The sequence below is a fragment of the Bos javanicus genome, chromosome 29, assembly GCF_032452875.1.
Source record: "Bos javanicus breed banteng chromosome 29, ARS-OSU_banteng_1.0, whole genome shotgun sequence".
NCBI classification, from domain to species: domain Eukaryota; kingdom Metazoa; phylum Chordata; class Mammalia; order Artiodactyla; family Bovidae; genus Bos; species Bos javanicus.
This window is the reverse complement of record NC_083896.1, coordinates 35,912,083-35,924,335: the sequence shown is the minus strand read 5'-3', so window position 1 is coordinate 35,924,335 and position 12,253 is coordinate 35,912,083. Positions and strand designations below refer to the sequence as shown.

Genomic DNA, 12,253 nt, shown 5'->3' with positions numbered 1-12,253 from the left:
TTTCTCAGCTTAGCCCATTGCTGCGTCTGTGACAGGTAAACATGAAGTTAGTTAGCTTGGGCTGGCCACCAAGATGAATATGTCAGATTTAATGCTTCAAAATACAGAGGGTCCTAGCCGGGGAGGGTGTGGGGACTGGTGGTGGGCGAGGGAAGTGAGCAGCAGCAGGGAGACGGAAAATCACCCATCTTCTGCTGAAACGACTGGAAGAATAAATGTATTGATGCAATAGTCAGAGTCAGAGAAGGCTGGCATACGAGGCACAGTAGCTGAAAATTCAACTTTGATTTCAATTTTCATATTTGTCAGCAGTAATTAGATTCACGAAATGTTGTGCCACTGTTCTAAAATACTAATAAGTAGAGGCCTTTGTAGTGTGGTTAATGGAGTCTTTTTTTCCTAGTGGTCTAGAAAAAATTTCATTAAGGCACAAAGTCATACTATATTACAGCGCTTCACCATCATGGACCCTGCTGCTACGGTAACACCATTGGAGACCGGAGCCCTCTCTCTGACCAGAGCGCCTGGCTTGGAAGGGGTCTGGGGCTTCATATGCCTCAGCTGTCCATCATGTTTGACCTGCACGGACCTCCGTGGGTCATGGGGGAAGCCAGCTGGCCAGAGACAAAAAGAGAAGCAAATTCAATAAAGCATCATCGTTGAAAGGATAAGCCTGTGAGAGCAAGTGGAAGAGAGGACACGAGGAGAGGGTGGGCAGGTAGGCACCTGGCCCCAGCTGGGAAGTGTGGCTTCCACCCAGAGAGGAGGTCCACTCTCTGTCCATCTCCAGACTGGACTCCTCTGTGGCTCAACGCTGAAGCCCCATCAGTGCCGAACCCACATACCGCATGTCCCTCTCATCCCAGACCTGCTTCTGCTCGGCACAGGCCAGATTCTCTGGGGACAGGGTTTGCTGAAAAGGTTCAAGGTCTGTGATTTTTGAGTGACTTTTCCCTGGGGTGTCCTAACCTCTCTCTGATGTCCCGGGAAACTCCCTGTAGGCAGGATGTGCCGGGGGTAATTGCACCTGCCTGGGTAAGGGTGTAGTTTCCACATTCTCTAGAGAGTCTGATGGAGCTGGGGGAACTGGGCCACCCCTACTCCATTTGCTCCATCTCAGCACCACTCCCCTGCCGTCATGTTGGCCCACTCAGGTGGCCGGTATCTCTGGGACTGCTCAACAGACACAGCTACAGACAGCAGCCTCTTAGCTGGGCTCTCGGAATCTAGTGAACTCAAGAACTCTGCCGTGATGCTCTCAACTCTCCTCCCCAAAGTCCTGGAGAGAAGCCCAAGCGGTCAGTCCTGAGGCCTCCAAGCAATGAAAGAAAGGAAGAGCAGAGGACATGTGTGGCCTCCTCCACTGGCCCCACACTCCCTCTCGGTTGAAACTGCTTTGCTCAGCCCAGGAGAGGAGTGACTTGAGCTACAGCACCTGAGCCATGGGTGGGTGATGATGGAGGACCGTGTGGACGGAGGGAGCCGACCAGGTGAGCAGGAGCCATTCGTGGTGAAGGTAGGGTACATCCATCTCGTGAATGCTGGGCCCGCAGCTGGTCACCCTGCCTGGACCCCGCTCTCCTGGACCTTCCCTCACCCTCTACCTCCCTGTATGTGAGTCTCTGACTGTATCTCCTTCGTCAGAGCTTGCACACCTCCTTGGACCAGGCCTCCCCCGCCCCCCGCAATCCCCTCCCCACTGATCATGCTTTGGCTGCCGCCCCGCATCTCCCCAGCAGCATGCGCCAGATCTTATCCCTGGGCGGCACTTCAGGATGAGAGGAGGAGGGGATATTACATCCCCCAGTGATACCCGTGGCAATTGGGAGAGGCTTTTGTTGTGTCATTTCCTACCTCCTTCAGCCTATTAAGCAAACAAAAGTGCTTGTGGAATGAGAAATGTAAATGGCCCACGCAAGCCGATTAATCCTAGATGTACAATTCCATTAATAAGGCCGCTTTTTAATAGGCGGCTCTGGCAGCGGCGGCGGGCAGGCCAGGAATTGATGTATTCTTTGTAATTGTATTGCAACTAATAGGATGTGAGGAAAACGGTACCAGAGAAGCAGGTCTTTCAATACCGCTTTCTAATCAGTCGAAATAATGACTTGCAAGGGAAAGCCTTGAAAAGTAACGACACACAAAATATATAACATCATCCAGGGATGACCCATTCTTCCAAATCCTAGCTTGGGCTTCTTCCCTTTCATTTCTTCTCCTGATCTCTCCCTGTCTGCCTCCCTCTTCCACCACAGGTGATCACCTAAACCCAGGCACTGGGCACGTCGAGCTGGGAGACCCACACATCCCCAGGCTCCAGCATTCTGGGATGCAGAGGTGCAGGGCCAGTTGGCTGAGATTGCTTTTGCCAACAATCTGGAAGTCATGGTGGGGAGTGGGAGAGAGGCAGGGTGATGGGAAGGGGAGGGGACTCTAGGAGGGACCCATGCTGGAGCTCACACACTTACCTGAGTGACTTTGGCTCGGTCTCTGCACCTCCCTGGGTCCCCTGCCTACTCCAAAATGCAAGGAATCTGAGTGAGTTTTCAAAGAACGGGCTGGGGGAAGCTGGAACCCTCGTATTCCAGGGATAAGAAGAGCCAGTGGCTGTGCCCAGGACCTGAACACCCATCGCCCAAGGCTCTGCCGGGCTCAGGTGTCTGCACTGGATGTGGCCCCTCCAGAGGTCCTTGCTGTGCATTCTAGTCACAGATAAACTAGTTCATCTCTCCCTCCTTCATGCCCCGATTCAACAAATACTGGCAGGGCGCCACAATGAGCCAGGCGCTGCTGTAGGTTCTGATCAGGCAGCAGTGAGCAAAACAGACTCAACCCCACACCTGCCCTCATGGCATGTGTGGAGTCCGTAAAGCTTGCGTTGAGCCCTCACTGCGGGTCTTATCAGGACGGCGCCTGCTCGCTGGACGAGACCATTCCAGGACAGGAACTGGAGTGCCGGCCCTCTGCTGTGGGCACAGTGGAGGAGCCAGGGCCCCCTGCCAGCCCCTCCTGGTCACTGGGTCTCTCTCCTGCCCATTTGTATGCGGGCTCTGACCCTCCCTTGTTCGCAGGCTGGAGAGTAAATATAAAAAGAAAAGGCAAAGCACATTTCAGTTGAAATCCCCAAGGAAACTGATGTGATTGCCGTACAGAAATGCTTCCAATAAGGGCAGAAAGGAATATTGCTTTTATAGCTTTGGGGACATAAAACATTTAGGAAATGTGATTGACTGGCAGGGCCTAATTTATCATTTATCTCGTTCCCTCTGCTCACTGCCTTCTCCCCACTTCACCCGGGCAGACAGAAACAGGCAAACTTTTTCCCCCTTTTTGCTTTCCTTCTCCTCTCTCGGAGACTTGGATTTATCATCATTCTGTTAAGCGGGAGAACTCCTGTGGCTATTTATAATTAATGCTCAGAAACCTGCCAATCCATTTAATGACACTGGCAGGTCAAGGCCCCCTTATAGCTCTCCATTAATCATCATTAGAACAGCTCTGAGTTTTTACATTCTTTTTAAATGTTAATTCACCTCTGTAATGCTCCTTTTAGTTAAAACTGTAAAGAGGCAAGTGGCTGGTGGCTCCGTGCTGCCCGCCGGGGGAAAGGCATGGTGGAGTTGATAAAGCCCGCCTGGCTTCTTCTGTTCTTTGTCCTCCACCCCCTATCCTCGGCACCAGATGTCAACCCCATTTGTTCTTTGCGTGCCTACATTTATCTGTAGCAAAAGTGCCTAGTGACTTAAAGTTCTGGGCCAATCAACACACTCTGATGTCTTTGGACTCTGGGGGCAACAGCTCTCAGGGCAACAGCCTCTGAGGAGCTGCTAAGCCAGGGTCCTGACATGGTTTGGTGGTTCTTAAAGATAACAGGGCATCAAGGATTCCAGAGGTAAGTGGGGCTGAGAACTGCCCACATGGCTTTTCCAACACTCGCAAACAGGCAGCACACGAGCTGTTAAAAGGGGTCAGGGCACATGAATTCTCTACTTGCCACTCGTCTCCCTTTGGCCACTAATGGGTTCTGAGATGTTTTGTGGGCAAAACATTTCATCTTCTCCCTCATGTACAAAATGGGGCCCACGTCTGTCCTGCCTAACAGATAAGGTTAAATCCGTAAGGAAGAATTAGAGTTGAAATTATACTCAGCTTTGAAAACTGCTATATTGATGCACAGCATCAGGTTTCACCCTTCCCCACCTCTCCTGCCCTCTTAGCCTGCGTCATTAGTACCCAAGTGTCTGTGCTCTCAAACTTCTGTTGTTGTTCAGGCACTAATTCGTGTCTGACTATTTGTGAACTCACGGACTGCAGCACGCCAGGCTCCTCTGTCCTTCAAGGATTTTACTCAGACTCATGTTCACTGAGTCAGTGATGCTATCGAACCAGCTCATCCTCTGCTGCCCCCTTCTCCTTTGGCCTTCAATCTTTCCCAGCATCAGGGTCTTTTCCAATGAGTTGGCGCTTCACATCAGGTGGCCAAAGGTTTAGAACTTCAGCTTCAGCATCAGTCCTTCCAATGAGTATTCAGGGTTGATTTCCTTGAAGACTGACTGGTTTAATCTCCTCGCAGTCCTCCATAGCTGTTGCTTTATATCATCTTTCTCAAGTCAGAAAAGTATATTTTGAATCAGCAATATCTACGTAGCAAAAAGAATGTTAAATCTGGGAGGGGGACCTCTATTGGATTGGCCAAAAATTTTATTAGGTTTCTCCTTAAAAATGCTACAGAAAAAACAGAACAAACTTTTTGGCCAACCCAATAGATCTGAATATCTACTCTGTTACTTATTAACTGTGCAGCTCTGAGCACTTGCCTCATCTTTGTGAGCCTCTTGTCTCTTACTGTTGGGCTTGATGTTTTTAAGGCCCTTTGACCTAGTAAAGCCTATGATTTTCTTGCCTGTCCCAAAGGGCCAGGGCAGTGACTCAACCTAGCAGTGACAAAAGGGTCCCTTTGACCATCTGAGCTCTTAGATGTTCCTTGTCTTGTCAAGCAACATGGCCTAGAATTTAGAACTCTAACAAAAGCAAGCAGAAATTGATATGGAGAGTAGACAATGCATTCTTAGGAGAGAAATGTACATTAATTCACCTTTGACTCTGATTTCTCTTGATTCCACGCACCTTTGTGCAAGCCATTTGGAACTATGAACTAGACCTTATTTTCAGTGTTGGTCATTCAGTCGCATCTGACTCTTTGCGACTCCATGGACCATAGCCTGCCAGGGATGGTCTGTCCCAGGCAAGAATATGGGAGTAGGTAGCCATTCCATTCTTCAGGGTATCTTCCTGACCCAAGGATCAAACCCGGGTCTTCTGAACTGAAGCTCAAAGAGGTAGGGTTCAAGGTTCATGTAGTTCGTCCTGTCCAGGGTCACAGGTCAAACTCAGACCTCTTGCATTTAAGTCCAGGTTCTCTCTGTTTTTGTTTTGATATGACTTCATCTTGTTCCCACCCCCCCTCCACAATCTTGATGAATGATAATGAGGTGATACACCTTGGATGAAATAGACATCATCCGGCAGCTGCTCCTGTTGTGACTGAATTCTAACTAGCAACCTTTAATTTGGGCTAAACACTTCCATTCCTGAGTTACTTCCCCAGTGTGTTTACATTCATATGGGCCTTACTGTGTGGAAGTGAGATTCTTGGGGTCTTTGACAGAGAAGCCCACCACGTTCAGTCTTCCTCCCTATGTGGTCCCAGGACCCATCGTTATGGTCGTCCCATGGAGAGGCCTCCTCATCCTCATCCCATGGAGAGGCCGCCATGCCTCTCCACCCCTCCTCCGTAAGCATCACTGACACTCCAAGCAGACACTGGCCCCCAAGCTGGGCTTTGGCCATCTGTTCTGCCCATCACTTGAGAATGCAATAAGACCGGCTTGACAATCGTGCCAACACAAAGGGCAGAGAGGGCTGCACAGCAAAAAGCTGTGTCACTTTCCTTCCTCCAAAGGTTGCGTCAGGAATATCTGGGCCCAAAAGAACTCTAGCAGCCAGTAGAGCGCTGTGTCGTGTGCCTCCTTCTCAAGTCACTCCTTGGCTTTGTTAATGGGCTTGAGTCAGTTCCCACTTGGTACAAGTTAATCATAGTAAGGAGTTATGATAACGCAGCACTGTCCCATTTGAAAAAAGCTTTCACACATCTGCTGTCTCTTTAAACTGTCATGGTTGCAGTTGGATGTTAGAACTAAAGGCCTTAGAAAATATTTACCCTAACTTTCTTAGCTGATTATTATTGACGTATTTAGCTTAAGTAATGCATCCTTGTTAAATATAATTTGGACACCATACAAAAGTAGCTTTAAGAAGATTTAAAGTCACTCATGCACAATTACATTTAATGTATTTTCTTCCATTTTCCCCCCTTATTCTCTGCCATAGTTTTTATTATGCAGTTGTAATCATATCATTTATATCTCATTTTTTCTTTTAAGAACAGATCAGAAGCAATTTTCCATGTCGTTACGTAGTATTAGTGAACATAATTTTAATTGGTTTCATTGCGTTCCATCAAGGAGATGTACAGCACCATTACCCTCTGTGTGGACATTTATGTTGTTCTAATTGGGGGCTGTTATAAATAATGTTTCAGTGAAGATCTCCATGCATCCAGCCTTAATCCAATTTTAGGGTTCTTTCCTTAGAGCAGGTCACTAGAGATCCTGTTGCCACCAGTTCGCTTACTTCTCCCAGGGAAGTGAGGCAGGGAGAGATGAAATGACTCCCGATCCCATGGACCATCAGAAGAGCATCACTCAGGCCCAAGGTCAGGTCTTTGGCCTCCTGATTTCTCATTTCTTTCAATCCCATGGTGGTCTTTAGAATTGTTAAATAAAAGGACTTGAAAATGTATTGGGTGCCCACATAAAAATAATTTTAGTATCCAGTGGTTGAGGAAAAAAAAAAAAATCACACAATAAGAGCTACCATGAATTCTGCAGCACTGTGATCAATGTGTATGAAATCAAATGGAGCAGCATCCCTATATACTTAGAAATAACAGAAGCCATATATGCTGAGAAATATCTATCCCATCTGCTGACACTGCTTGATGTAGGCATGGATTCTGAACCTATTTTAAAACTCTTGTCCCCTCTTCACACTGCATCCCAAGCTAGGTCCCCTGTCTTCTGCCAGGATATTAATTCCAAGGTGAATGAATCCAAGATATTCATCCCATGTCATAGAATCCGTGCGAGCCAGGATTCCTTCCCTCTGGACCTTCCTGTCCTCTTTACTTCAAGGGTAGCCGAGTGGTAGAAGAGAGACAGAGAGGTTATTATGAATATTGAGAGTTGGAACAGACCTGCCATAAGTTTATGTAAAGACCTCAAGGCTTTACAGCCTGAAAGAATAGCCTCCAATAAGCACAACAGCACCCTAGACACCAGGTATGCATTATTTTATACAAGTTGACAATGTTTCTGTGAAGAGGGTGCTCCATGTATCATGATTGTTACAGGTGGGAAAGCTGTAGAGGACAGCAGTAGTTCAGGGTATCCAGAAACTTGAGATCCAGTGGGGATTTAAGCCTTGGAAACATAGCCTCTTACCTGTGCACACACAGCCTCCTTGACCCCTGACCCCAACGTGGAGAAGTATGATGAGGCAGGTCATTGTCCTTATGTGGTCAACTCTTGTTCTCATCCTTACCACCCACTCAGAAGCCAGTGAGGGGCTTAAGGGAGAGTGTGACTGCTGGGACCGGCCCTCCTCTTCACCCACCAGCTTCCCAGAATCATGGAGTCAACACTTCCTCCTATGGATGGGGAAGGGTGGGTGTCCAGGCAGCAGCCTTCTTTGACCTAGGCTCTGTGTACTCCATGACTAGGAACATCATAATAGGTGATCATGATTATGGCATTCGATTCAGATCAGATCAGTCGCTCAGTTGTGTCTGACTCTTTGCGACCCCATGAATCGCAGCACACCAGGCCTCCCTGTCCATCACTAACTCCTGGAGTTCACTCAGACTCACGTCCATCGAGTCAGTGATGCCATCTAGCCATCTCATCCTCTGTCGTCCCCTTCTCCTCTTGCCCCCAATCCCTCCCAGCATCAGAGTCTTTTCCAATGAGTCAACTCTTTGCATGAGATGACCAAAGTACTGGAGTTTCAGCTTTAGCATCATTCCTTCCAAAGAAATCCCAGGGCTGATCTCCTTCAGAATGGACTGGTTGGATCTCCTTGCAGTCCAAGGGACTCTCAAGAGTCTTCTCCAACACCACAGTTCAATTGGACCACACAAAATTGCCAGCATTTCACCATTCTGATGTTCACTAGCATCATTTTCATAAGGCTGGTCTTAGTGTATGTCTGGGCCTGATGGCCTTAGCACAGCTCAGTGCTGGTTGGTAGAATACTGCAGTGAGTGGGAGAGGGTAGGCATATGGCACTGTGCCCACCACCCCCCCACAGCTGGCACAGAGGAGTTGCAAAGGGACCTTGCACACCTAGAGTGCTGTAGGGCCTGTGCCACTTGTCCCTTCTCTCCAGTCTCTCTTCATGCCCCCTTGTGTGAACCAGCTCTCCTGAGAGGTTGCCATTTGGGTTCTGCTCTTACCAGCTTTCATGAGAATGCGTAATAGAGTTCTGATCTCCTTTTGGCTGAAGACTGTGCTCCTTTTCTGAGCTTAAAGCACCAGGGGAGAGCCACCCAGAAACATGATCTTTATCCCTGGATGGCGTCTTGATCTAGTTTCCTCCAGCATCGCCCCAAGCCCAGGGTTTAGAAATATAGGGGCCTTGGTTTGAATCTTGCTTCTACCACCTGTTATGTGACCTTGGGCAGTTTTTTTCTTCTCTCTCAGTTTGGGTTTCATCAACTACAATCAATACTGATGATTAAGTTCTGGAATTTATGTAGAATTTTTCCACGCATCATGGCCGTGGGACACATTTTGCTCCCATTTCTTTCTGAATCTGGTGACCTGGGAGGATGCCAGGGAAGGCAGCTTGACTTCATCTTTTCACAGAAAAACTCCATGTGCTGAACCAAAAGTTGGCCCCAAGGTTCCAACAAGGGCAGGTACGCGTGTGTGGACAGTGGACCACAGTGTTTGAAATAAGTCACATTGTAGAAAATCTAGGACGTGTGTTCCTTGTTATTTATTCTCTCTCCCTTGAGCTTGGAGGAAAACCAGTTTTCTGCTTCCTATCTCTGGGCCTCACCTTTTAAGTTTCTGGAATCTGATACTGCACCCCCTTAATAAACAACCCCCTTTCCCACATGGAGATAGAGAAACATAAAAAGAGTGAGTCAGATGGAGCGCAGAGACAGAAAGAGACAGAAAAAGACAGGGCAAGTGGCATGGAGAGAGAAAACAGGTAGATGTTAAAACACTATGTCCCCAAAGCCAACAATATTTATGATCAGAAAAGCCTCTAATTAAGAAAAATGAATTCCTCTAGGTCTTATAAAGCATCCCCAGTAAACTCCCAGGGCACTTAGGTTTACCTGTTCCCAAAGAAGGTCTAATTCCATAAAGATCTGTAGCATTTCAGAAGGTGTGTTTGCCACACTCTTTTGCTCAGGAAAGTATATTAGGATGCCTCTTTCAACTGTTTCTTTCTGTGAAAACATGGGTTTTTAAAGCAACAAGTGTTCAAAACTCTGAGCTTCTCTGTGCTGGCTGTTATTTGACCTCATTAGATCAGCCATAATCCTTTAGTCTAAGTTATAAAGATGTTATTATAAAGATGAAGTGATATGTGACCATGCTTGATATATAGCAGGCACTCAGCAAATGGAGACGCTGTATTTAAATTTCTGATATTTAGACGTGTCCATCGTGGCTACTTCTTTCTCTACCTTCCATCACGGGCCCTTCATGCTCTTCAGTGTCCCTCTTCTTTCTGAGGACATTGGGTATTTGGACAAGATGTGCTAATTGGGGCAATTAGAAGTGGTAAACTGAAAGAATTCCCTTCAGATATATTTTATCAAGAAAATATCCTTAACCCATAATTATCTCATCATTGTAGGAGTCAGGCCATTGGATTTTTCATTTTTTATTTAAACTTGGTCCCATCTTCTTCCCTTCCTTCAGTGATATGCATTGTCGGCATGACATATGTTAGTTTTAATTGCCATTTAAAATTTCTTCAAAAAATGATACTTTCAATCACACATTGATTTTGCGTTGGGATGAAAATCATGTATTCAGAAATGCATACAGACAGAACAGCAGGGTGTAAATTTGATAATAGGCAAGTCCTATCTGTCTTTGGAAGAATGACCACAACAATTAAAGGCTTTATAGGATCTAATACAGAAAGGATGCCCACAGCTGATAATTTTGTTGTTGAAATATATAAAAACTTAAAGGCCAAGGGAATTGCTAAGTCCTTTGCAATAGAATAAAACTTCGCATCTGTAGAGGCTGATATGACCAGCTGAAAGTGCTTGACTTTTCTTATCTTATTAGTACTTAAGTTAATTGTGTGTCCCAGAAGAGATTGCATCTACCATCTGATGTATCCAAAATGGAATTCATTATCCTACCATCTTGCAGGCCACAGAGGCTATTCCTCCTACAGTTTCTCTGACTCACTTACTGGCACCCTTCTTAACATATTCCTTAAACGGAACCACTAAGAATTATCCTTGTTCCTCCTTTTTCTTCACCTCTAACATTAAATCCGTCTACTTGTCTTGTTGGTTCTTCCTGCAAAATAAATCTCCCATCCATTTTCGCTCCCTTCACTCTAGCGCCTTCACCCGAGAGATCATGACATCCTGCCTGGACTGTTGACATCCTGCCTGGACTGTTGCAGTAGTCAGTTCTGCTGCTGCCACACCATCCAGCCATCCTTTACATCATGAGTCGGACAGTCCACTCTCCAAACAGCAGCCTAAATAATGCTTTCCAGAAGAGATGAGGCTTTGTCACTCCCCCTTGATGCTAAGAAGAAAGTCCACACTCCTCCCTGCAGGCTCTGACGTCGAGGACCCTAGAGGACCCTCCACCACCTCTTAGAGGCTCTTCTGTATCATCTTCCTCAGAGACTTTGCTCCAGAATTTCGATCTGTCCTCTGCCCTCTGTCTCTCAGACTTGTCTGACATCAGGGACTGTTCTTCCAGCCTTTCTGCCTGGAGCTTTCCCCCTCCAGACTTGCCCAGGGAGGGCTGATTTCAGAAATTCCATCTCAGAGAGGTCGTTTGCACCCAGCCTCTTTCCATGTGATCCAGCCTTTCCTGGTGCGCATTCTCCACCCATCACACAGGCCCCTACCACTCCTGAGGCTAGCTCGTTAATTTGTTTACTTGTGTGTCACTTATTTCCTCCCACTAAGATGTTAGTTCAAGAGAGAAAGGGTTACATATTGCAGATTCACTTCTTTGTATAGCAGAAACTAACATGCACACGCACAAAGTCAGTCCTCATCAGATTTTCTCCAAACTGCTCACTTTGCAAACTGAATGATAATTGAATATTAAAGAATATTTTAAAGAGGAAAAAAATAAGGGAATTGTCCCCTTCCTTATTTGATCATGAAGACTTAAGGTAGCATTTAGTAAGTAGCAGATGATCACTCAATAATGTTAGAATTTGGGAAGGAACAGATAGTCCACCTTCTTTTTTTTTTTTTTTTTAACAAACTGAGCAGTTTGTTAAACCCCAATAACTATGTGTGCTTACTGTAGAGTGGCCATGCAGAAATCCTTATCTCTCTGGGATATTTGGAGAGTTAAAATAAAATAACTTATGCAAACAAATATTTTGCCAATTGGGAAAACTTATCATGTCACTCTTTGAGAATCAGATGAGGGCTCTTGACCAGCCACAGGGTGCTGGCTACAGGTGTGAATTCTACTCTGCACATAACACCTCCAAAAACCTCACTTCTCCCCCACGCAAACTTGATTGGTTACCTTGATCCACACTGAGTCAGTCTGCAGGTTGATTACAACAGTTTGGAAAGTTAAGATGCCTACTCTTTACAGTTAATGGCTAGGACACCATTTTATGTTTTAAGTATGAAGGCCCCCATCTGTTGCCAATTCCAGGCACTGGTTCACTCCTAGGAGGCCCCCTCCATTTTCTGTTTCTATCAATGGCCTGAGGGTTTCCAGAGGATAGTTATAAGACAGGGTTTAAGAAAACAAAAAGCAAGGCCCTCAGGAGAAGTCCTTAGTGACTCAGTGTGTCTGTCTTGGGATTCAGTGTGTTTTCATCCCAAGGAGAGATGATGTAGCCAGAAAAGAATGTCACAAACGGAACCTCACATCCTCGCTGTCAG

The 12,253-nt window shown here is 46.4% G+C and overlaps 1 protein-coding gene across 4 annotated transcripts in view; it reads left to right on the top strand.

The window, feature by feature from the left end:
- NTM (neurotrimin) overlaps positions 1-12,253 on the top strand; it is a 973,298-nt gene that overhangs the window by 21,715 nt on the left and 939,330 nt on the right. The gene's annotated exons all lie outside the window — the stretch shown is intronic.